General features: G+C 43.6%; 1 protein-coding gene across 1 annotated transcript in view; it reads right to left on the bottom strand.

Moving 5' to 3' along the window:
* Window positions 1-27,618, bottom strand: part of LOC126482161 (nephrin-like) — a 668,749-nt gene that overhangs the window by 422,855 nt on the left and 218,276 nt on the right. The gene's annotated exons all lie outside the window — the stretch shown is intronic.

Raw genomic sequence — 27,618 nt, 5'->3', positions numbered from 1 at the left:
TGGCATACGGAGCTCCATCGCAGTCTTTAACACTGGTAGCATGCCGCGACAGCGTGGACGTGAACCGTATGTGCAGTTGACGAACTTTGAGCGAGGGCGTATAGTGGGCATGCGGGAGGCCGGGTGGACGTACCGCCGAATTGCTCAACACGTGGGGCGTGAGGTCTCCACAGTACATCGATGTTGTCGCCAGTGGTCGGCGGAAGGTGCACGTGCCCGTCGACCTGGGACCGGACCGCAGCGACGCACGGATGCACGCCAAGACCGTAGGATCCTACGCAGTGCCGTAGGGGACCGCACCGCCACTTCCCAGCAAATTAGGGACACTGTTGCTCCTGGGGTATCGGCGAGGACCATTCGCAACCGTCTCCATGAAGCTGGGCTACGGTCCCGCACACCGTTACGCCGTCTTCCGCTCACGCCCCAATATCGTGCAGCCCGCCTCCAGTGGTGTCGCGACAGGCGTGAATGGAGGGACGAATGGAGACGTGTCGTCTTCAGCGATGAGAGTCGCTTCTGCCTTGGTGCCAATGATGGTCGTATGCGTGTTTGGCGCCGTGCAGGTGAGCGCCACAATCAGGACTGCATACGACCGAGGCACACATGGCCAACACCCGGTATCATGGTGTGGGGAGCGATCTCCTACACTGGCCGTACACCACTGGTGATCGTCGAGGGGACACTGAATAGTGCACAGTACATCCAAACCGTCATCGAACCCATCGTTCTACCATTCCTAGACCGGCAAGGGAACTTGCTGTTCCAACAGGACAATGCACGTCCGCATGTATCCTATGCCACCCAACGTGCTCTAGAAGGTGTAAGTCAACTACCCTGGCCAGCAAGATCTCCGGATCTGTCCCCCATTGAGCAGGTTTGGGACTGGATGAAGCGTCGTCTCACGTGGTCTGCACGTCCAGCACGAACGCTGGTCCAACTGAGGCGCCAGGTGGAAATGGCATGGCAAGCCGTTCCACAGGACTACATCCAGCATCTCTACGATCGTCTCCATGGGAGAATAGCAGCCTGCATTGCTGCGAAAGGTGGATATACACTGTACTAGTGCCGACATTGTGCATGCTCTGTTGCCTGTGTCTATGTGCCTGTGGTTCTGTCAGTGTGATCATGTGATGTATCTGACCCCAGGAATGTGTCAATAAAGTTTCCCCTTCCTGGGACAATGAATTCACGGTGTTCTTATTTCAATTTCCAGGAGTGTATTTTTACGACCCAAGCGTTAGACATCTTCAACGGTCCGCATCAGAATCAGTAGCAAACGTGATAGTCTTGTGCAAAAATAGTGCAACGAAGTGCACGCTCGCTATCAAGGAAGAGAATTTCGTACAGAGTCCAATAACGAGAAACGAAAATATGTTAAATAAAGGAAAACATCACAAATAAGAGAACCATATTCTCAGTGACGCATTTCTGAGTTTGAAAAAAAAATATATACGAGAGTATGAACGCCTTTATAAATCAAGAAATGTAGTAGATAAACACAGAAATAAATAAAAATTACACACACAAACACGCATCTCCTCCTTCTAGAATCTGCACTGAATGTAGCGGCAGGCCGAAATGCAAAGCGATGACAGTGGTACGTGAAATTCACTTGAGTGCACACTTAAGTACATTGTAGTATGCGTCTAAAAGTGTGGACAGGATTTTTAAAACACATAACCGGCAGAAGTAACTTATAAGTTCACACACTAGTTTCTTTTTTGATTAATATATCTAATAAGCCTCTGATTTCAGCTGTGTAATTGCAAGAGTCCAAATTATAATGAATCAAGGAAAATAATCTTGATAATTAAACAAATAACTATTATAAAAATGATTTGTTGTGGTGAGCACCGCTGCGTGCTACACTTACTGGACCGAAGAGAACTTGGGGAGTGGTGCTGTGCTGTGGCCGCGGCGAGGAGCAAATTGTCGTGCGTTGTTCTCGCAACGCAAGCAGATTGTGTTCTCTGCGTCACACCAAAGGAAAGAAGATTACTCAGAAGGAACCTGCTGCCACGAATGAACATTGGTCATGCGACTCACTGAGTCTGCCGACCAGGGAAAGAAAAATCCCGAAGGCGAGTCGCAGCCACTCCTCCCTTTGTACAAGGGCAGAACGGGTGGGCAGCGCTGTTCGTCTTAATGACGAGCTGCGTCAACAACGACGTGGTCTACGAGTCTGCCGATTCAGACTCGCTGACCTGCGTTCTGGCAGCGAACATGGGGTCCACATGGTGATCAAAGCGCTGTCGCTGCCCATATAGTCGAAGAGCCACAGAAGGTGACCACCTGAGAGGACACATGTCCCAGGAAGAATGAGCACGACAAATGCATTCCTAAGGAGGCTGCCTTCGTGCTGTGATGAGGCGGCAGTCCGAGATGGGCTTCTGTGTGCCGGTTTCAGTAACGCGGCCGCAAGGTTGCATAACCGGACGAATAAGAGGAGACAGCCGCTGTATGCCGTGACCGTGCAAACGAAAGACAGCGAGGGTGACATCTTCGCGTTGCGGAAGCTGCTGGGCACGGCAGATGCTTTCCCGTCTGGCAAGGACCATGTGCCTCAGTGTTTCAAGTGCCAGGGCGTGGGCCTTTTCGCCATGTACTGCCGCAACGCGGCGCAGTGCGTCAAGTGCTCTGGCGAGCAGGACAGCCACGCCTGCGACCGCGGCAGATAAAGTTCAGCTGACTTGTGCCCGGTGTCACACACCGCACGTCGCCAGCTACCGCGCCAGCCCAGCTTTTTGAAGCCATAGCCGGGCCGAAGACGGCGAGGTGGCGGCGGCCGCACCGGCGCAGCGGAGAAGAATACGACGACTGCGACGACGTCGGGCACAGACCAGCGCGGCACAGTTTAGGGACAGCGCAGAAACAGCTCCACTCGCCAACCGCTGCGACGACCGCACAGAGGCGGACCGCCAAGGTGTATCTCGAGCGCCTGAGAATAACAGTGGCCCCTACTTCTGCACCGGCGTGGAGGAAGCCACAGTGACCCTTAAAGCTGTCATGGAGGCAGAGACGGCAGCCTTCGCAGACACACTGGCTACAGAGAAAGAGGAGGCTTTGAGACAGCAGCGAACAGTGTTCTCCCAAGGCCTAAGCACAGCAACAGGGGAGCTACTCCCGACGACCGCTTTTGTACCCAACCAGAACAGCACCGCCGACAAGTAGAAGATTCCCAGAATGCTTGCTCCTGAGACCACCCCAGCAGCGCCGTGGGAGAACAGCGCCAGGAAGTCGTCTGTCGGCCCCGCAGCAGCGGCGGCGACGCCGAAAGCTAGAGATGTAGCCAACGCCATGGCTGAAGAGAGGAAGGCTGAACTCATCTCCAGTGCGCGAAAGGCCGGCTTAAACATCCTCGCAGATACCGACGAACAGGCGGCCCTTCTGGAGCAACAAGTGCAGCAGAAGTGCGCCAAGCAGACAACAGAAGTCGCCGAACAGCAGCGAGCTGCCGCCGGCCAACAACAGCCAGATGCTGCGACTAATCACCAATGATACGGCACAGCAAATGGCTCACAGCAGCGCAATGCGCTGTCGGACTGGATTGCTTTTACGACCTTCAACTCTGGCACGGTATCGATGTACGATACCCACTACTAACATAACCTACCCTCTCATGAACTGTCGCAGACAGCTCTTACTACCCCGTCCAGAATACCGCAGGAACCTTTTTCCCTTGATGCTTACCTTGGCACTTCTTTCCCTCTGCCCTTGAAACTGCTACCCTTCTTCCACTTTCCGTCCACTTCTATTACATCGATGCGACTGTGTTAGTGGGTATTCGTACATAGAAGCACGGATAACATCATGGCGCCACATCCTCGATTAACAACTAACGAGTACGGAGGTAGCAGCAGATCTTTAGAGATGGTCACCACGTTGGTGTGGGCGTGGAGGGGCTCCTCCGTTAACAGTGACCACTGAAGATCCCTAAAACCACTAAGTGAACTACATTAGGTACAAATAAAATCAAACAGTAAAAGACAGATGGTAGTTACAGTTATCTACAAGACAATTAGCGTTGAAGTAGCAACAGCGGAAGAGACGCTGAAAATACTAACAACGCATTTGATCATTAGATTACAGTGCCTTTAGTATGAACTGTCATAAAAAATTTTGCACAGATACTGTCGACTGGCGTAGCATACTATTGTTCCGAGTAAAATTTATAAGCGTACTTCGAATTTTTTTAATTTTTTTAATTTTTTTAGAAATGAGCAGTCACCTATCAGACATTACAACTGTTACATGTACAGATCTCCGCCTTACAACCGAAACAACATTGACTTCAGTTACATTGCAGTTCGTTACATTTATATACGTTGTGCAGTAACGTAATCTAATCGGTCCGCTCTAAGCAAATTCGAGTCAAGCCACAGACAGAGGCGGAATGCAGGAAGCGATCCATAGTCATATGTGGGTCAGTTCGACGACACTGGCTGCCTAGTAAGGACATACATTCAACAGAAAATAGACCGCTATCTCTCTTCAAATACACCAGCTCTGTAGCTTACGTGCCGGCCCGGTGGCCGAGCGGTTCTAGGCGTTTCAGTTCGGATCCGTGCGACTGCTACGGTGGCCAGTTCTAATCGTGCCTCGGACATGGATGTGTGTGATGTCCTTAGGTTAGTTAGGTTTAAGTGCTTCTAAGTTCTAGGGGACTGATGCCCTCAGATTTTGCTCGCATCTCGTGGTCGTGCGGTAGCGTTCTCGCTTCCCATGCCCGGGTTCCCGGGTTCGATTCCCGGCGGGGTCAGGGATTTTCTCTGCCTCGTGATTGCTAGGTGTTGTGTGATGTCTTTAGGTTAGTTAGGTTTAAGTAGTTCTAAGTTCTAGGGGACTGATGACCATAGATGTTAAGTCTCATAGTGCTCAGAGCCATTTGAACCATTTTGAACCCTCAGATTTTAAGTCCCATAGTGCTCCGAGCCATTTTGAACAGTCTAAGAACTAGACGAAAATGTATTCAAGATGATCGCCTTCGTCTGAAGAACTGTTAGCCACCTGCCATGCCGGCCGAAGTGGCCGTGCGGTTAAAGGCGCTGCAGTCTGGAACCGCAAGACCGCTACGGTCGCAGGTTCGAATCCTGCCTCGGGCATGGATGTTTGTGATGTCCTTAGGTTAGTTAGGTTTAACTAGTTCTAAGTTCTAGGGGACTAATGACCTCAGCAGTTGAGTCCCATAGTGCTCAGAGCCATTTGAACCATTTTTGAACCACCTGCCATTTGGTGATGACAACACCACAACAGAGAGTGCTGCCAATACTGGACATCAACACGGAAGCCAGTAAAAGATCCCCTAGGGTCCACGTTCCGTTTTCAGCAGTCAGTTGACTTCGGATGCTGACACCTACCGGGGGTAGGGAGGAGATCAACTGACCACACCAATACCAACACCAGGTATATCACGAATGGGTAGTGATGAGTCGTTGTAGAATTCAGAGCGGGACCGAGTACACTACAGCAGCCAGCTCGAAACAGCGTCTCCGACTCGCTGGCGGTTCGCCGCGGCGCCAGAGTCGGTGACGTCTTTTCCTAGGCTTGCAAGCGCTGAGCTCTCTCGACGGACGTCAGCTGGGATGCAGAAACCATCAGAGTGAGGAACAGCCGAGGCTGCTGATGAAGAACGACGGTTTGTAAACTTTGTGAACAAGTAACTGAAATCTGATAACGTTTTACTAGCGTCGTTGACGCTTCACTGTGCTGACTTCCACTGAGGTTTCTTCGATCGTATCTCTGTATAAAACGTATCATGTTCGGTGGAGTAGTTTACTTCATAAGGGTTTAAAAGTAGTGTTGTGTGTCCTGTAACAACGTGGAGACAATTTCCGACAGTTAAAAAGTGAGTGGTAGAACTTATATGTGGCTCTAGTTATTAATACCTTCTCTGGTTAAAAGGCATGTCGATCGGTTCATACAGGGTGTAACGGATGTAATTTCAGAAATTTTTATAAGTCGAACCTTAAAATGTACACATTTCTTTGAGTCTAAGTCTTCGCAGAAACGCGTCACCTCTGTTTTCTGCATGATGGTACCTGTATAACTACGTGGACTACACCTGTCACTATAGGCTGACTGTTTTGCGACCATGTGTCTACATTTTAACACACGATCTGCTGCCCAGGCGAAAATAAGCATTACTGGGTTGCCCCTGCCACATTTACTTGGAGGTAATAACGAAGCTAAAAATATACTACTCCAAGCAGCTATAACTATTAACGTCAAGAGAAGTAATGTTCTCAGTAAACGGTTCTAAGTCCCCGTTAAAAATATCTGCAATTCTACGTATTAGAGGCTGTGTTCCGACAATTTTTCCATCTTATAACGCTCAACCAGTAATCAGCGTCTGCGCAGGATACGATGGCCGATGCACAGTGATCAGGTTTCGTCCAGAGTACTCGGCGTGCTAATTTTTTTGTTCAGTAAGGGAGACCGACAGTGTTTGCCACCTTCCGGCCGGTCGGTGATGACGGAATCGAGGCATACGCCTTGCAAACTTTCTCAAAAAAGTTTTCGAAAACTCTTCGATAAATAAACTTCATTTTTGCGTTACTTATAGCTTTCTATGTCAGGTTCATGATGATGTAACCGTCATTTCGTTAATGGTCAATGTTATTGCGATATTTACATGGAGGTAAGACACTCCGAGAAATTCGAAAATGTTTGCAATGTAATTATGAGTCATTATGTTTTGCATTTGGTGCATATTACATAACATGTTGCATAATACGAAATTGAGTTAAAATATCGAATTTTTCTTTAGACTTGTGTACAGGTCTCAATCTGTCACCAATATCGAGAAAATTCACGTGATGTAGCACACTCACTTGCGATCACGCCGCGCCAGTGATAAAATCAGAGTTTTTTTTGTGGTTTTAGGACGCACAACTACAATGGTCATTAGCGCCCAGGTTAAGTTAGGAATGCACCGCGAGGCACAAGGTTAAAACAGCAACTAAAAGGGACAACACTATAAAAGACATGAACAGAGTGAAAACCCACAACATTACTCATATTTCATAAACGGTTCGAGATATCGGAAAGAGTTTTTGGCAAGTCATAGCACACAAAGAGGAGAGTATTTTGCCATATGTTTATTATGCAAAACTTTATTATGTACAATTTTATTCCATTAACTACAGACTTTTTTATTGAAAGAATTTAATTTTTATGGGGCACTGATAGCTGGTGAAACTAGAAATGTTATGACTTTCGGAACAACAGAAAGTAATACATTAAACGTTTTTTTGTACCAAGGATGTGCTTTCTCATAAGCTACTGACCTTACCTTTACTCAGTTCCTCAATAAACTTAATAAACCACTGTTTCAGAATTCATTCCCAATAGTGTCTGCGCAACATGTTAGTTAGCCGAAATTTCGTAAACATCACTGTGTTTTCACAAACGAAGCACATTTTAACATGGGGACAAGATAAATGTGTAGGTTTTACTAATAATTTGCCAGTCATGACGCGTCGAAAGTTACAAACGATTAAACAGCCAAGTGGACATTAACGGCTGCATTTTCAACGGAATTCTTTTTGGATTGTAACCAAAGCAGAGGTGACAGAGTTTTTTGAATGGTCACCATCCAAATGTGGGCAAGGAGGGGCTCCACTTAATATTTACAGAGAAATTCAGCTTCGGTTTAGAACGGTACTTGCTCTCCAGCACTCGGCATTACCCCTACAGCGCCTGTCCGTGACCTCCGCCGCTTACTATTCTCCCCATGTGTGGCTTGCCGACTGCGGACCTAGCGGCCACTGTAGTTTGCATGGACTCTAACTGACTACCGCGTCGGCGTTGACAACGTTCTCATTAAGCTGTGCTGTGGGCGGTGGCGTCACTGGCGCTCTGTACATCGTCAGATGTGGCAGCAATTACGCGCTGCGTCTGCAAGGCCGCATACCAGCTGTATCGAGCTGCAGGCCGCCTCCTGTAGTGGTTCTTCGGAGGCTCCGATGTCAATGAATCTCGCTTTCTGCGGTGTGCTGCGGTTGTCCAGCGTAACAGTGGCCACGCTCGAAACGTATTTTATGCACGTTGTGCAGTCAGAGTCATAATAAATCATCCTTCCAAGACTTCATGGAAATTTATGGTAAGGCCTTATGGGACCAAACTGCTGAGTTCATCGGTCCCTATGCTTACGCATTATTTAATCTAACTTAAACTAACTTACGCTAAGGACAACACACACAGTTCTGCCAGAGGGAGGACTCGAAGCTCTGACGGAGGAAGTCTCGCGGACCGTGCAAGACACCCTAGACCGCGCGGCTAACTCGCGCGGCTGGACTTGATGAGTTGCGGTTGTGACTATAGTTATCTTGAAAATGATTACCTTGGTGGAGTTCTAAAGCTAAAGGACGTGTAGAAGGCAGTACTGAGGGGTCTGAGACTGAAGGTATATGAAGCAGTTAATATCAAAAACATAGGAACAAAGTGTAACACAGTAAAATTAACAAGCACATAACACGCGTAGCTAGGCCATCGCGCATGTCCAGACCAGTTCCAACCACGAAGGTAGAGACAGTAATAAAGTTAATATTGATAAAAGTTCCTATTTCCCAAAAAAAATTCTTACTGAACCCATAGCAAGCACACACTGGTTAGTTAATTAATTGACAAATCGTTGATCTCAGTTGCGCATTTAATTCTACTAGACTAATTTTCCCAGATCCACACAGACTACCGAAATATTGTCTGCATACAGGATCATCCGTTGGAGGTGGCAGGATAATTTTGGCTTTTCCCGTGTGTTTAACCCAGAAAACGCTCAAGACGGCCAATGTAGTTTGGTTCCCTGGGCGTTATTACGAATCGTCATTAAACACAGCCTCTGGCGGAGACATACACAGTTCTCTCACGTTCTGGAATTCAGCAGCAGTTAGAGTCACCCAACCTGAAGGCTGCATCTTGGCCGCTCCAATCGGAACCATAACACCTGTTGGCTATAAGACAGTTATCTTCTACCGCGGAGGTACACTGTGTTCATCTACCTAATCTTTCAGGCACTCCGACAACAGCTCTCGGCGAACATTCCGTTGCATGATGGACACTGAAATGTCTCAACATCACACAGACAGTTCACAGATACAAGTTCTGCGTGTGGACGAGCATTATACCGCTGAAGAAGTAAGACGATTGTGTATCATGAGGTAATACATGAGGACTAGGCAAGTATGTGACGCACTGTTGTGCTCTCAGTCCTTCAATTAGTACCACCCGTCACCAGCCATTATACCTGATAGCTGCCCACACCATGACGCCCGGAGTAACCACACTGTGCCTTTCCAAAACAGTGGAAGAATGGAATCTCTCCCAAGATCGCCGCCAAACTCGTCAAACTCGACCTTAGTCATTCGTAGCAGTGTAGGACAGCGATTCATCACTGAACACAGCGTAACGCCATTCATCAGCCGTCCGTCCTCTCTGGTCATGGCATCACTCTAAACGCAAACGTTTTTGGTGTGATATTAACGTCAATCTATGCGTGGGACAGTAATTCTCTAGTCTGGCTGTTACTAGTCTCCCAGCAGACTGTTGCAGGGAGCCAATTACTTGTTCTCGGATGGCAGACGCAGATACGAAGGGATTCCCATAGTCTTGGTTCACAATACGACGACCCTCTCTTCTAGTGGTCACACATGGTCGACCGGACGTGTGAACCTGCTCACTTGTTCCCATGAGGCCCAACGTCAGATCAGTTTCTCACCCGAATGCTCTACTTATAAGGATATTGAACAATGCTACCAATTGTCCAAGTGGACACCACAATGGGGCCGCTATCAAACTGTCAAATGCTGATAACGCTGTGTTACAAGCTTACACGGTACTCCCATGTCTATCACAGCGATCACTCAGCGTCTCACGCTCTACACGCCACTTACACAACCTACCACGTCTGGTAAGGATGATAAATATGCAAAGGCACTAACGCCCTCTGGTGGCTGTTTATCGGTCACAGAGAATTGCAATTCCAAAAATTTACGTACATGCTGATGATGTGTAAGCGAACGAAGTTACAGTGGCATTAGACAACGTCTCGCATCTTTTATCAGGAAGTGTAGTTTTAAGCTTCACATGAATACACTTCTCCATTTTCAATTATCTCTGTTCTCTGTCAGCCATTGCTCTGACAAAAAATCCTGAGATATCACACATGGCAGACGGTCCTTACAATAGCAACAGGACTGTGAAGGTTAATACAACTGCTTACGTCAGTAAATACTGCATTCTAGTAAGGAACGTATCTTAAAGGCGGTTTCCGTTCTGTTACCATTTTCAACCCATTTTAAAAGTACAAAGAAATTCAGTTGGCTTATAATCTGTTTTACGACCATATTTTCATTAGTCACTAAATAACAGCATTCATCATTAGGTGTCTCATTGACTAGCAGTTTACTCTGACTGACAATTAGATTAACAGCGTAACTTTATCAGTAAGATTAGAGTTTCCGCCAGTCGACGACTAGATCATTAGAAATAGAGCACAATTTTCAATTGGGGAAGGATGCGGAAGGAAACTGGCCATTCCCTTTAAAGGAGACATCTCGGTACTCATGGAAACGGTGATTAAAAACAGTGGATGGCTTGACAGAGACTTGAAACGTCGCCCTCCCGAACACTTACCACTGGCTTACCACTGGAAACACTTCAAATGAAGTCACCATATGGTTATTGCGGGCACAAGTACAACAATTTAATGAAGTACATAATTCAATTATTGTTTTCGTTTCGCCACGTCACTGATTGCTTTACTCCTCTTTTTGTGATCCATATTAATCAGTTCGAATCTGACTGTAATCTGAAGGGGAATCAGATTTAAGAATTGACATTCCTGGGGAATAAGGTGCTACAGCAGAATCGGAACACTTTATTCATGCGCTGCAGTGGCGCGTAGTAATCTTGTGTTCTGAGGCGCCTTGCCACGGGTCGCGCGATTCCCCCCGTCGGAGGTTTGAGTCCTCCCTCGGGCATGGGTGTATGTGTGTTGTCCTTAGCGTAAGTTAGTTTAAGTAATACTAAGTAGTGTGTAAGCCTAGGAACCGACGACCTCAGCATTTCGATCCCATAGGATCTTAACACAAATTTCCACCACCACGCACTCCACACCCTCCGCACTATTATTAGTGTCATTAAGCCTTCAATTAAATTACTTCCACTACTTTACAAAACTTGTGTTAGTGCGTGACACGTTTACCACTCATTATTTTCACAATACACGCAGGTTACATCAGTATGTTTCTGGCGGTATAATGATTCACTTACATCAGCTACATTGGACTATGTTAAACACGTATTACGAAAGCTCTATCTAATTTCAGTGGTGTATGTTGGTAGGAATTCATTATAGGGAAGGCGGAGTATATCTTATCAATAATAAAAATGTATTTTCCAGAAATACATGGTTTCTCAATGCTTTCACTTGGGGAACCTTCGTCTTTGATACATTTTCCATACACCAACAGACGACCTCGATTTTCATACAGTATTACACTTCTATCTCTTGGAACTAAAACTCATAGAGAGGTCTGATTTCTATCCCTAATCTGTTTTTGTTTTTTTATTCTAGTTTATTGTCTCCGAAATTCATACAGTATGGGGAAGAAGCAATTTACATCTCTTCTGACAAGTACACTGGCGAAAAAAGAAAATTCACAACAGCAACAAAAGCAACGGAAGTTGTTGGGCGTCCTTCTACATCAGAAAGGTAATGTTTGTTCTAATTTCCGCTAGTCGCATCACGGTGGCATTAGTAACGCCACAGTTAGGACGCAGCTCAGATTTGCTTTAAATACGCGATGTAAAGGTCGTGAGCGTTAGATGCCTTTGAGACTGAACGTGATGAGTAAATGTTAGTCAAGAATGCCTCTAAAGCGACAAAGAAGACACTGTCAACACTTCACCGAGTTTGAAAGAGTTCGTGTAATGGGGATACTAGAAGCTGGATTCCTTCTGCGATATTGCAGAAAGAATGGACAGGAATGTAGCCACTGTACATGAATACTGGCAGCGGTTGTCATGAAGAGGAACGATCGGAAGAAGACGGACTCCGGAAGCCTACGTGACGCCACCAAGAGGGAAGACCATCGTGTTCGTCGCAACTTTACTGCATCCGCAGCAACAATCTGAGCACCAGTTGGCACCACAGTGACACAATGAACTGTTTCAAGTTGGTTACTTCGGTCCGAGACAGATACACTGTAGCGGGGAATCCACTGACACAAAACCACCGCACCGCGCGGGATTAGCCGAGCGGTCTCAGGCGCTGCAGTCTTGGACTGTGCGGCTGGTCCCGGCGGAGGTTCGAGTCCTCCCTCGGGCATGGGTGTGTGTGTTTGTCCTTAGGATAATTTAGGTTAAGTAGTGTGTAAGCTTAGGGACTGATGACCATAGCAGTTAAGTCCCATAAGATTTCACACACATTTAAACATTTTTTTAAACAAAACCACCGCCATTTGCGAGTTCAGTGGTGTCAAGCCAGACCACATTGAAAGGCAGGGTGGAGGTCTGTTGTGTTTTCTAATGAAAGTTGGTTCTGCCTCTGAGCCAGTGATGGGCGTATGTTGGTTAGAAGAAGACCAGCTGGGTGCCTGCTACCATCCTGTATGCTTGCTAGACTCACTAGATCTACACCTGCAGTTACGGTCTGGGGTGTGATTTCATGTGACAACATGTGCTCTCTCGTGGTTGTCCCCACGCACCATTATTGCAAATATGTACGTCGACCTGGTGATTTGGCCAGTTGTTCTCCCAATCATGAACAAAATTCCAGAGTGTTTTCGAACAGGATAACGCTCACCCACTTACCGCTGTAATATCCCAAGATGCTCTACAGAGAGTTGACGTGTGTCGCTTGGCATGCTCAGTCACCAAATCCGCCTCCATTCGAGCACATATGGGACATCGTTGGACAAAAACTGCAACATCATTCACTATCATCATTAAATGTCCCTTCTTTGAGCGACCTAGTGTAACAGGAATGGAACGCCACCCACAGACTGACATCGGGCTTCTGTACAACACACAACACAGTGCATACACGTTTGCATACTTGCTTTCAACATATTGGCGGCTGTATACACTATGTGATCAAAAGTATCTGCACATCTGGCAGAAAATGACTTACAAGTTCGTGACACCCTCCATCGGCAATGCTGGAATTCAATATGGTGTTGGCCCACCCTTAGTCTTGGTGGCAGCTTCCACTCTCGCAAGCATTGTTTCAGTCAGGTGCTATAAGATTACTTGGGGAATGGCAGCCCACTCTCCATGGAGTGCTGTACTCAGGAGAGATATTGATTTCGGTCGGTGAGGCCTGGCATGAAGAGGGCGTTCCAAAACATCCCAAAGGTGTTCTATAGGATTCAGGTAATGACTCTATGCAGGCCAGTCCATCACACGGATGTTATTGTCGTGTAACCACTCCGCCACAGGCCGTGCATTATTGACAGGTGCTCGACAGTGTTGAAAGATGCAATAGCCCTCCCCGAATCGCTCTTAAATAGTGGGAAGCAAGAAGGTGTTTAAAACTTCAGTATAGGCCTGTGCTGTGATAGTGCCACGCAAAACCACAAGGGGTGCAAGCACCCTCCATGGAAAACAGGACCACACCGTTACAATACCACCTCTGAATTCTACTGTTGGCACTACACACGCTGGCAGATGACGTTCACCGGGCATTCGCCATACCCACAACCTGCCATCGGATCGCCACATTGTGTGCCGTGATTCGTCACTCCACACAACGTTTCTCCACTGTTCGATCGTCCAATTTGCACGCTCGTTACACCAAGCGAGTTGTCGTTTGGCATTTACTGGCGTGATGTGTGGCTTATCTCAGTTACAGACGTATGACACAAGTGACACCCATTCACCTGACCACGTTCGGAGTCCGTGAGTTCTACGGAGCGCAACACTTCGCTCACTCACGATTCCTAATGACTACAGAGGTCGCTGATATGAAGTACATGGCAGTAGGTGGCATCACAATGCACCTAATATGAGAAACGTATGTTTCTTGGAGTATCCGGATACTTTTCATCACATGTGTAGCTTATTAACGGACCAGCATTTCACATTTGCAATGGCTTGCCTCTCGCTTTCATTAACCTGTGATCTCGCCGAGTTAATCACTTGTATGTGTTCCCTATACAAGTGTAGTCGAGAAATTTCATTACCCTGCATTAATTATTTTCTTGTGTTGGGATTCTTTTTCAATTATTGCATATTTGACAGAGACTCTTTAGCCTTCGATAAGAACCATCCTGATGAGCAATTAATATATTAAAACAAACTAATGGAACGATGAGAGGCCATGGTTCGCACCATATACCTAACGATCACAAAGGAATTCTAAAAAAAGTAGACACAATAAACATTGCTCAACGATGTCTTCAGCTGGAGGAAAGAGAATGGCGCCCGACAGTAAAGGCCTCTGGAAACGACCGCACCTTTCCGCAAAGTGGACGTCACTCAAGGCGGCCTTCACGAACGCAATGGCGCTCCTGCACGAACTGTCGCGTGGACAGCCTGGAATGTTCCCACGGCCCACGCTTCGGCTAAAGTAGCAGGCGCCATAGCCGAAGATAAGCAGTCACTGTTTGCAAGTGACTGCGTGATCGCTCTAAGCATAGCGTTAAAGGTGGGCACCTGAGATAATGTGTCGCCAGATTACCGAATAGCATTACTTTTTTTCCGACTCTCCGCTCACATCATGCACAATATAAGAACAAACGTGTACCAAAGTATGTAATAAGAAAGAAATCACAGGGGCTAATTATATTTTTAATTATCGAACGACGAAATATGTCGGCATCTCTGTGCTTGTCCCATCTTTCGGTCCATCAGGATGGGATTCTCAGTGCACGATATCTGCATGAATTTGTGCTGCCTGCTGCTAAGCGAAGTACGCCTACACGGAAGGCTAACATGTCTCCGGCAATCATTGGAAGACGCACGGAATTGAGAGTTTAGTCCGTAAATGTGCAGTTTGTATTAGTTTTGACAAATTGTCTCCAAGGAGATCTGCGAGCGTATTGGCACTAAATGGTATAATACCATCGTCACCTAAGTAGTTTTATTCATTATCACATGGAAAGGTTCAGAAAAGCCTGTCGTAATATCTGTTGCATGTAATATATTACAGTGGATATTTAAAGGACTAAATTGCAATAACGTAGTAAGAGCTGACAACATACCAGTGCAGCGTGCCCTATTACTTACTACTCCATAATAATACCAGTACTCAACTGTCACTGGCAATTCGACAAAGTATAAGGAAACAATTTTAGCAGCAGGTGACATTAGTGAAATTAATGCCGATGACCTCAGGCATACAAGTTGTACGATGAATACTTATCAAATTACACATGTGATTCAGAATATTTACTAAAATTATTTGTTAGCAATTATTTTGATTATATGTGTAAGAAAATGTAATGAGCTAACATTTTATATATTTTCTGTTGTTCTGTGAGGTGGGGTATTTGTTTGGTGGATAAGTGAATAAATCGTTTATTTCCTACGACGAATGCTTCGATTCCTTTTTTCTAATCTATACACACTGCTAACCCCTCTATTGCTTTACGAGCAGTAATGTTGGCATGTAGCACTAAGTGCTAGCAACTCTATTTGTGCTCAATATCATTTACTTACTTAATTAACGTTTCTGGATGGTTAGACACATTCCATCCTCTACCAGTCGTTGCACTTTCCTTTATTTGAGTCCTAGATCCAAGATTCTGTTAAATGTATGTTCACTGTGTGTAACCTACATTTTTCAATGGAAAACTCTCTACACTGTTCCAAATTACTTCATTTTAAATCATATTTGCGTGGGTCTGTAGAGTACTCCCCTCAAGGATTTTCATACTAAATTATCTTTGTGGCTTAACGTTGCTTGGTACGTTATTGCAACATATCAACTGTCTTCGGTGTTATCATACTTTTGCCTTAAACCTTTCCCAACATTTCTAGAACTCCAATGGAATGTGAGCTCTAGATGAGTAATTCGACGAATTTGTAGCTTTATTTATAACAGTGACTGTGGAGAGCCATTCGACCTTCGCCGCTTTGGTCTGTTGTGTACTATGATTTGTAGACGCATTGAGATTATTTCTTCTGCATGTTGTTCCTACAATTACCATGAGAATGCTGTTATTTTCCCTTTCACGTTTCTTCAGATTGTACTTGAACCGTTTTCTTATCCGAACCACACTTTTTTCCGTGTCGTGATCTACATATTCAGTCAGAACACCAATGACAACTTTAAAGCTTAAGACTTTTGTAATTTCGCATCATATTCCACCTATGCTGTAGACCTTCCCTTCTGTGTCTGAATTATCTCACTAATATACGGATTTGAGACGGGAGGGGAACACGGATGGTTTTTCCTAAAATAATAAAATTCGACGTCAGTATATACTTTAGCGTTGTTTCCCTCAATCTTCAGAATGCTCTTCCGTTGAACCACACTTGTAAAGCTTTTGTGAGACTTGAGAATGTCGTGAAGAGTTCCTAATTCTATTTAAAAACTTTTATCAAACATTACGTTGAAATTACTATTTCAGTTTTCTTCTTCTTTTCCGGGTTAAACCTTTAAGAGTCCAATATGACAATTACTTAAGTGAGATAGTTGGTTTGTTGTGTTAATTGGGTTTCGGTCTCCTATTTATGTGTTTACAAATTTTTGGTGGATCTGTAGATAAACGAATGGGACAATGGATTTAAATTGATGTGTAATATAATTTATTCATTAATCACAGTCGAGAATCTTACTGCATAAAATCTCACTACCGAAGTATTCAAATATGCTTGGAATAAGGGTCAGGGCATCTAATACGCAGTCTGTCCTTAAATTAGACTTAATAGCTTCTGATATGCAATCTAACATTGAAGGGATAAAGATTCCCACAGTGCAATCTGACTTCAAAGTAAAGGAAATACTTAAAAACGCCATGTCACTGTAAAGTTAAACTGGCACCTGTGATTGATTGTGAAAACAGTGGGAAGCAACTTATTCAGTCCAGTGCACAACTCACAAATGAAAATTCATCGAACGAACTGTAGCTGATATCAAGGTATTAGCAAATGCAAGCCTGAATCTGGATCAATCCTGAATCTGGATTCTAAACAGGAACAAGTAAATCGTATTGAGTATCTCTCATCCAATAAAATTCCCTACACCGTGACTGCTGCTTGTTCTGTCTCACAAAGTTATCTACTGGGATGCAGAAGATGCTGAAAGGCCACCTGTTGTGAACTTACAGTCTTACGAGGACAGCTACCGCAGATGTCGCAAAGCGCCGCTTCTCGGACGAGGTCAGCGAGAACAGTCTTACTCGACGGCAGCAAAAAGAGTCATTTCTGAAGTTATGAGATTTATCTTTTCGGTTCAGTTTACGTGGGGCGAGTTGCCTCTAAGGTAAGGTGCGGAGGACTTTAGCGAATCACAACTGTTATTACTTTTATAAACTTCTCCATCCTATAATATAGTTTACTGTGGTTAGCCACTAGTTTTTCAGGGGGCAGAAATGAGCTCTCGATAACCACTTCGCTCTCTGCAGACAGTGGTGGGGTGTCATTTCAAGTTGTAACACTTAGTTTCCACCACCAGTCCTCTCGGTTACTACTATTTTCCGCCTCCCTCAGATTATCTCCATCGCTCTCTACTCGACAGTTTTCTTGCTGTTAGCAAATGGGAAGGTTGCAAGTCAAGTGGAAAAGATCCCCTGATACAAGTTTGCTCTTCACGTGGCTGAAAGTTGGAAAATTGTAGTCTTTGAGGTCAACCTGCTCTATAAAGAGGCGTCAGGCGTATAAGTCTGACAGTCTCTCGCCTTCGGAATTTGGTTTCAGTAATCTGGGAATGCAAGATTCACTTCAGTTCAGAGTGGTTCCCCTCGTCTTCCGGAGCGCGCATTGAGTCGAAAGGCACTGGGATGGACCGGCTAGTTTCGCGCTTCCGACTTGAACAAGAGGGATGTGAACGTCCACGGCTGCACACCCTAGCTGGGATTTCCGACGTGAATTCACAGGCTACTACTAATTGGAGCTTCAAGTGAAATAAATGAATCGTAACATTCTGTACAGTTACTCGAACACACCCCTTATAGAGCGAAATCGCTTATGAGTCATATCAGTTTCATGTAACCACAGCAAAGGGGCAGAATAACAATCTATGATTGACATATCCTGAGGGATTTATACGTGCAGCTACTATTAAGAATACTCATGACTACAACATTCTTCGAGGATGTAAAGAAATTATAGTATTCTCTTTCACGTGTTTTGGTTTTCATACTTATGTAGAGATTACTTTGTACATATTCGCATTTCGGTTTTTATATCGACATTTGTGAAACTCTGACGCAGGAACACCGACTAAAAATAGAAATCAGAGCGGAACTTGCGAGGATTTCAAAGGGTATAAACGCTGTAGTGCACTCTCGACGAAAATGTTGGAGTTATCTGCAGATTGTAGAGGATTATTGAAGAGCTGTGCTGTAAAGTGTTGTTTACACCTGTCTATTACCTGTATTATCATAGTGACAGTATTTTGTGCAGCTTAGCCACAGAGCACGAACAGGATGAGTGCTACCTCTAGCAGAGAAATACTGTTTTCACGCAAAAAATCCGCTTCTCGGCTTAGTTTATGACTGTTCCCAGTGCGTACATCTATATGGACTTTGCGATCAAACAACTTTTATTTTATTTTTTATTTGATTTGACAGCTATCGTTTCGAGTGTTTTTTCATTTAATTCTTCCAGAAAGCTGACGAACTATTTGCGATTTATGGTTTTAACGTTTGGGAGTTAGTAAAAAATAGTATTTTTCCTTTCTAGAAAAATGTGTATAACCCTTTCGGCAGATGAAACTGATTACAACTTTTTGGTGCAGCACGACTAGCTTCCATCGACTACTTTGAACAATATTTGGTTGGGAGAGACTTTCATCTCAACAAAAAGACAACTGGCAGCAAAAAACTGTACTCACTTTAATCCAGTCCAGTTGATGCTGAGAAACTCGTCATCGCCATGATATTCTGCAGCATTCAATAAGCGCGATGTCCATGTTGTACCAATGTTTCGAAAGGATGGTTCTTCAATTAAAATTCTCTTTAGTCTCTCCTTTGTAAGGAATTGGACCTCAGCTATTTTCCTGAACTATTAGGATTGAAACACGTCTGACACAAGATTCATTAGCAGGTGTACAGGGCCCCTAAGGGTATAAATTGCGTGCTGGCTAAGATAGTCAAAGTACACATCGGATATACATATGTGGCAAATTTGCTACGGTTACCTGTCATGGTTCCATTAACCCAGATAAAATCACAGGTGTGTTAACTGTTCACAGATCTAGCCCTTTTGCACGCCCAATATCCCCAGTTTCAGGCACACTCTGCAAAAAAGTAATCGATTATAACGCACTTTGGAGTGACGAAACAACGCACCTTTTAAACAAGACAGGAGTTATAAGGCACGTTGTGTACTCTTGTCGACTGTTCAAATCACGATTGATGAAAGATCTAAGGATTAGAGGTGATATCTTGGAGCCAGGAATAATACTGTTGTTGACATTAGAGCTCCCAGAATTGTTCAGTAACTACACTTTAAGTAATAACCGGACGCAAGGAATCACTGGCTTTTCAGAGTTACTTTTCCTAGTTCTTATGGAAAAGAGAAGTACAGGAAATATCGGATTTATACCCTCAAGGGCGCTTCGACAACATTCATTGATGACTGAGAGGATTATGACATACGTTTAACCTGCTGCTGCAAATAGTCGTAGACATTTTCTACAGGATTAAGATCAAGTGAAGTAGTGGGCCAATGGAGGTGCGATAAGATGTACGAATTTTAATCGTACTGTGAAAATATGCGTACAGCCTTCGTAACAAGGCTGCTGTCACTTTAAAAGGCAGGAATAATCACAGGACACACGTCATGAAGATACAAGAGAAACGGCGACAGTTGCACAACGGGAATTTTGTAATTAATTTCCTAATCAATTATTTTATTCGGTTATTAAGCGCATATCGTAGGCAAAAAAGAAATATCGATAATAATTTCGTGTGACGTAACGGCCTGATACAAAGATTTTCAATTCGACGCCACATGAACACCTTGTGTTTCACTATTCTAACCCATTTTTTCGCCCAGGGAAAGCAGGCCTACTGTTTAACGTGGAATCCGAATCAACTGTTGTTCTTGGCGAACATCTACAGTACAAAAATATGAATGCAATGTTCAAACGCAGACTGGAAAAACTGTAATCGAGCTGTAATCCGGTCCCATGAACTTTCGGCTTTCAGACAAGTATTTTGCCGCTACACTAGCTGTCCCTACGGTCATATTTCTTAAAGGATGGAAATAAGATATCAAGCACCTAACAGATAAATTCAACAAACTACATCCAGCAATAAGCTTCGCAGCTAAAAATGAAGATAATAAACCTATAACCTATCGGAAGTTACCATCACATAAAATATTGGAAGACACATATTCAAAATGCACAGAAAGTCGATATTTTTTGATAACATGAGCGAAAATTCTTAGTACACTACACAACAGAAAAAGAGCCCTTGACCGAATACGCATCCTCAAGCAAGTGACAGTAGCAAATGCCTTTAAAACAGTGCTTACTTGTAGAGGAAACGTATCGGAAGAAAATAGCAAGATATTTTTCTGAAACAGTCGCCATAGCGTTTTGAACATGTTACAAACGCGACGCCTCCGTGGACGTCAAACCTCCGCCCATTACAGTGCCACATGCGGCCTACATTGCAGGCGTAGCCATTCAGAAAGGCAGAAGGGAAGTGTCCAGGCGTCTCGGAGTGTACCAAAGTGATGTTGTTCGAACGTGGAGCAGATATAGAGAGACAGGAACTGTCGATGACATGCCTCTCTCAGGTCGCCCAAGAGCTATTACTGCACTGGATGACCGCTACCTGCTAACGCCACCATGTTGAATAATGCTTTTCGAGCAGCGAGAGAATGTCGTGTTACCATTCAAATTGTGCGCAATAGACTGCATGATGCGCAACTTCACTCCCGACGTCCATGGCGAGGTCCATCTTTACAACCACGACACCATGCAACGCGGGTACAGATGGGCCCAACAACATGCCGAATAAACCGCTCAGGATTGGCATCACGTTGTCTTCACCGATGAGTGTCGCATATGCCTTCAACCAGAAAATCGTCGAAGACGTGTTTGGAGGCAACCCGGTCAGCCTGAACGCACTGTCCATTGAATGCAGCAAGTTGCAGGTTCCCTGCTGTTTTGGGGTGGTATTATGTGGGTCCGACGTACGCCACTGGTGGTCATGGAAGGCGCCGTAACGGCTGTACGATACGTGAATGTTATACTCCCGTCGGTAGTGCAACCATATCGGTAGTATACTGGCGAGGTATTCGTCTTCATGGACGACAATTTGCGCCTCCATCGTGCACATGTTGTGACTGACTTCCTTCAGGACAGCGACATCGCTTGATTCGAGTGATCAGCATGTTCTCCAGACGTGAAACCTATCGAACATCACTACGATAAATTTAAAAGGATTGCTTACGGACGATGTGACCCACCAACCACTCTGAGGGATTTACGCCTAATCGCCGTTGAGGAGTGGGACACTGTGGACCAATAGTGCCTTGACGAACTTGTGGACACTATGCCACGACGAATACATACATCCATCAATGCAAGGGGACGTGCTACTGGTTATCAGAGGTACCGGTGTGTACAGCAATGTGGACCACTAGCTGTGAAGTTCTCTCTGTATGGAGGTACAACGTGTAATGTGTGGTTTTCATGAGCAATAAAATCTCTATTCCAGTTGTATGTACAGGTTCCCGAACTCTCGGAACCGAGGTAATGCAAAACTTTTTTTTATGTGTGTAAAAGGAATATTATGGTAATTATGGATGTTGCAGTAATTATAAATGGGGAATTTGGTCCCGATCATTGTTCTTGTATGATTAATCTACGATTTCTCCCAACTAAATCAAAAAAGGAAACGGAGGACATAATGAGACGTAACTCCACTGCAGCTAATATTACAATAAACAGAACTGAAAGAGCAGAAAAAAGAGGCTAGGGTGAACTGCACGGATAAATTACTGAAGCAGCAAAGTAAATTTTAGGATTGGCGAAGAATAAAAACAAGACACGGTGGAATGAAAGGTGTGACGAAGCTCTAGAACAAATAGAAATGGAGAAATGGAGAAAACAGACATTTTCGAAAAAAGAAGAACACTTAAAACAGTTCAGACAACAAACAAAAGTAACAACGAAAATGGTCAGGAAAATCAAAAGAACATTTGAAAAATTTCATCTTGTGGACATATAAGAAAATTTCACAAGAAAATAATACAAGAACTTTTTTTATCAGTGTTTCAACTTTGAACTTAAGGGGGTTTGAAGCATTTGTTTGCGAGATGAAAATGGCAAAACTGGATTACACACCAATATTAGTAAAATTTTTTGGCAAGCTCTTAAACTGCTTGATTAAAACACTTAATTTGGAAATTCCAGCAATACCGTAAAATCTGTAGGAAGATTTCTCACCAACAGAGCTAGAAATTCACGAATCCATCAAAACAATCGTCAACAAAAAAGTAAGGAAAAATATAAATGATTTATAACTGCTTTATAGAACATTTGCAAAACTGAAAAGACTCCAGAAGAGAGTAAAATAGCATTAATGGACCTCATACATATAATGGGAGACATACCATGTGTCAAAAGTTAGAGGAAAGTGTCAAAATGCAGGCCAGCAGCATACAAAGTACTACAGAAAATTCTCCTGGAGATAGTTATGGAGCATCAGGGTGGTTTCCAAAGGGAAGAGCCTTCACATAACAGGTTTTGACTTAAAACAAATATTTCATCATAGCATGTTAACCAGCAAACGTATAATAGTATGATTTTTTGACATCAGGGAAGCATTTGATTCAGTAGACTGAGAAACTATAGATAAATCATTATAAAATTTAGTGTGAAGTAAAATTAACACATAATTCATTGAACTGTAACAAAAGTTAAATTTCTGGGAGAAGTATTTCAGACACCTGCAAAAAAGCTACTGTTAGACAAGGGGATTATTGACCACCTTTACTGTTTCACTGAGTTCAGTAAAAAATTGTAATGATCTGGAATTTGGAGCCAAAAAATTAAAATATTGAACCAATAATTTTGGGAAGGAAAAGATATGAAATTAAGGTAAGTGCCAAGTTTTTGCAGACGATTTTGCAATTCTTTCAGAAGACCTAACGGAAACAGTTATTCAAACAGATGTTCTGCGAAAAACACTGATGGAAAAGGTCTCAAAAACTTCAGTTGAAAAAAGTTTATGACAATTATAAAAAAATTATTCATATTTCATAGAAACACGAATAGGTAAATAAAGCGAGGACGTAACTTTAAAGAGTTTGGTGAAGATATACAGCCATTTGGACTAGAAAAAATTTGCAGTCAGGGAATGTTTAATAAAATGGATAGAGCATATGGTTTGACAAAGAATGTACAAGCACATATAGAAAAACAGAGTTAAACACTATACCAGAACGTTTCCATTGATGTGAATGCCTAGTGATGAACTATAACCTGCGCAGATTAGAGGTACTTGAAAGATGGACTATTATACTGTGTGGAAGTGCTTAAACTAAACACTCTCACATCTAATCTAACTCACTTTTTTAGTCGAAAAACTATTCGTAGTAGGTGGTCACAGAAAACAATATTTTGCATTAGCAGGTAAGGTAAGTCACTTCGATAGCTTCAAGACGGCAACTAAATGACACTTTATTCAATTGTTTTGTGGTGTTGCCGCGTTTCGAGGTCATTTCGACAACATATAACAGCTTTACATATGAAAGCTAAAATCTGAGTCTGTGTTTACTAATCTAGAAAATATAAAACGAAATAAAACTTTCCGTTGCGCTGAATAGGTACGAGTGTCTTTAGAACCTTTGGAGGAAGATTTACAAGTGAGGGGCGAACAAAAAGCTTCCGTTTGAGGGCTTTGCTGTAGCGGATATGCAACCCAGCTTGACTACATTGAAGGTATATAAGCACCAATATCGACGGAAGGGATCATTGTGTCATTCAACGTTCGTAAGCGGGATAAATGTGGAAGCGCGAACAAAAGCATTACGAAATGCGTCCAGACTGGAGCGACATGCTTTTATTCTTTTCTTGGCTATCGAAGAACAGACACCGGTAGGAATCAATCGGAAAATGAAGACTGTGTGGAGCATCATGGCTGCCGAAAATACGTCCAGACCGGGCCTACATGCTTTTATTCTTTTCTTGGCTGTCGAAGAACAGACACCGGTAGGAGCCAATCGGAATATGAAGACTGTGTGGTGCTGTATGTCTGCCGAAAACTGACACTGTGGAGTGGTGCGGCAAGTTCCGTGACGGTCGCGATTCCACATAAGACGCCATTCCTTTTGGTATTGCATTCTTATTCATTACACTTACTTACGCCACAGTCTTCAGCATGATTATATGTTACAAAACGCATTTTAATTTTGTAATACTGAATTTTACGCATTTATATCAATCGGTTTCGGTTTTCAGCGATCATCCACGGACTATACTAAATAGTTAGCAATGAACAATACTCGTGACTGACGAAAAATACACGTCCCACAATAGTGATGTACTGAACATGTTGCATGAAGATAACTGAAAGAAGTACTTAAAAAGCAAAAAATAATACAACTTTTGTATTTCATATATCATGCTACAGACGAATACCATATAGCAGGCCACGTTATGATACACGTCAACAGTTATCGGTGAAATATCGTGACTCATTCAACTTAGATATAGAGTCTGAACGTCGAGGATACTTGTAGATCCACAGGAAATATATGGACCCACGCCAAAGAGTCTATCCGTCAAAGATATTACAATCAAAGCAGCGAACATGATTTACAATCGTTCATTATGAAAATATCCGATATATAATGGAACATTTTTTGATACAATATATTAAGAATTTCACATGTGCTTGGTGTCGGAATATAAAGTAACATCAGTAACGTTAGGCTAGTATCAGCACCTACGTCCTAGCAATTACTACATCTACATGTGAAACACCTAATTATATTGAGTAAGGAACTGAAGTAAAAGTCTGAAGATCACATAATTTCTTAATGAGCGAAGTACCCTAGTTTGGTATGGAAAACATTAATTGTTTTTTTCTTGTGTATGGTACAATCTCTAAAGTCGATGAAGAAAAACGTCTTCGAATGTCACATGAACAAAACCGTTGAAAAATATAAGTTACAAAAAAATCGCGTCCCACATAAAATCTATACATGTGTTGTTGGGATGCTTGATACACAAACAAGGGATGACTTCTACTACATCTTATAATTGTATTTTGCAGGAGACATTTAAGCCTCAAAAAATTCAAATGGCTCTGAGCACTATGCGACTTAACATCTGAGGTCATCAGTCCCCTAGAACTTAGAACTACTTAAACCTAACTAACCTAAGGACATCACACACTTCCATGCCCGAGGCAGGATTCGACCTGCGACCGTAGCGATGGCGCGGTTCCAGAGTGTAGCGCCTAGAACCACTCGTCCACTCCGGTCAGCTTTAAGCCTCATGTTGATGTACGATAATGATGGAAGCTGAATAAATGAATCAGAATTTATGCCACAGGCGGGACCCGGACTCGGGTCTTTTTGCTCGCTAGACAGAAATGCTGGCCATTACACCACCGCAGATCACGAATGGCACAAGTCTTCCCTAGTACGTCCACCGCTGGGGTGTTATTCCAATGCCGGAGAGCCCTGGAAGTGGTGACAATTTAAGGAGAAAAGAAGCTGAAGATGTGAACTGAAGATGGTGTTGGGGATGGCACTCGACATGGGAAGCTCGTGCAGCAGTGTTGACCAAAGTGCTGTGGTGGTGTAATGGTAAGCCGGCATCGTAGCTCAGCGTGTTCTTTCAGAGAGCTGGCTGGTCTTGGTAAAAATAAAAAGAAAAAGAAAACATGAGTGAACAGGTCATAAACGAACTACAACGGATGTCATGTGACGTAACGAACAATGACGAACAAAATGCAAAAAAAAATGGAAAAGGTTAGAATTTCTGCGTAGTAACAGCAAGACCAGAGTTCAATTGCAGGTCATGACACAAATTTTAGTTATTTTCTTCAGCATCATTTCTTCTGCTTCAGTTTTGTGCACAGTATAGCGAGGTATTTCACATGTATATGTGGTAATTTCTTGGACATAGGTGCTTATATTAACCAGATATTACTGATGTTATTTGGCATACTGGTAATACAACATTACAGACAAAGTAAATTTAATTCATGTTCAGAACAGAAAAAAGGGGCAAGAAATGAATATTTTATCGTGTGGATGCACGAACACATAATTATATATGTAAGTCCACTTGCGTAACGAAGGAAGTGAATGAAGAAAGTCGTCTATGATAGATAAATACAGAAATCCCTAAACAAATACATAAATAAATGAAAAGAACTGAGGGGCGATCTTTTTATTCGAATTAATTTTTACTGATGCTGTTTCACATCCATCCGATGTGTTGGGTGCTTCTGTTGCGTGACGGGGCAGAGAGGTAAAGGTATAAGTAATGATGTATTATGCTTCAGCACACAAAGCATATGTCGGTCCGCTGGCTTCTGCGGACTGAAGAGCACGACAACAACAGCATTTTAAATCCCACATGCCAATGCTTGTATCATCAAAACTGACTGAACAGACTGAACCAATGTGGTTCGTCTGCTAGTTGTTGCATTAATCGGTGTTATTTGTTGTATATTTTGGTCACTGCACGTTTTAGCATCTTTTATACTATTTGTGAAAGTATTTCCTCAGAAACAAAAATAACTGGGGCAGTAAATAAATGAAATATGTATCACACCATTACTCTGTAATGAGGTGCAGGATGCAACTACTCCCTTTTAAAAATTTTTAGAAAATATCCTTCAAATCCCCGAACAACCTTCGAAATTTTGTCGGATTAGTTCAGTTTCACATTGTTTATTCATTTAGCAGTAACAAGTAATTAATTTACATATGACGCTACATATAGTACCCTATCCATGTTTTCCTTTTTCTCGTACATAAAGCGCAAGTGGTGCGGTATACAGCGTCAGTCGAGACAAGTGTGGTGGTGAATTACGGTAAACGTGTCATACCTATGGTCGTTAATGTCACAAAACGTAAACTGAACACGCATAGACTGTCATGTGTAAGTCGGCCCGTTTTCCCTAGCGGTCGTATTTAGGGCTGGAGCGTCAGTCATCTCAGGGAACTGACTCGCTGCCGGATCCGGTGAGGCTGCGCGCCGATCTCCCTGCTAGGGCCCCCGGGTCGTCTTTTATAGGCATAAAACTTCCATCTTCGACACGGCACCTTCCTGACAGCATTTCCGCTAACTTCTTTTCCCTGGCGCGCTGAAACTTTCATCGTCCTCGACGTGAAGTTAGCTTCCCGCTTTAAGAACTGAACTCAGCTGGCTATATTTTATTCAGGCTGCAAAAGACGAGAGGTGCAGTCGGTATCTCGGGATGACGCTACTGCTCGGCGTGTCGTGGATTATTTAGCGACTGTACCGAG

The sequence above is a fragment of the Schistocerca serialis genome, chromosome 5 (assembly GCF_023864345.2).
Source record: "Schistocerca serialis cubense isolate TAMUIC-IGC-003099 chromosome 5, iqSchSeri2.2, whole genome shotgun sequence".
Lineage (NCBI taxonomy): Eukaryota > Metazoa > Arthropoda > Insecta > Orthoptera > Acrididae > Schistocerca > Schistocerca serialis.
The sequence above is the reverse complement of the archived record's forward strand: the minus strand, read 5'-3'. Positions and strand labels throughout refer to the sequence as shown.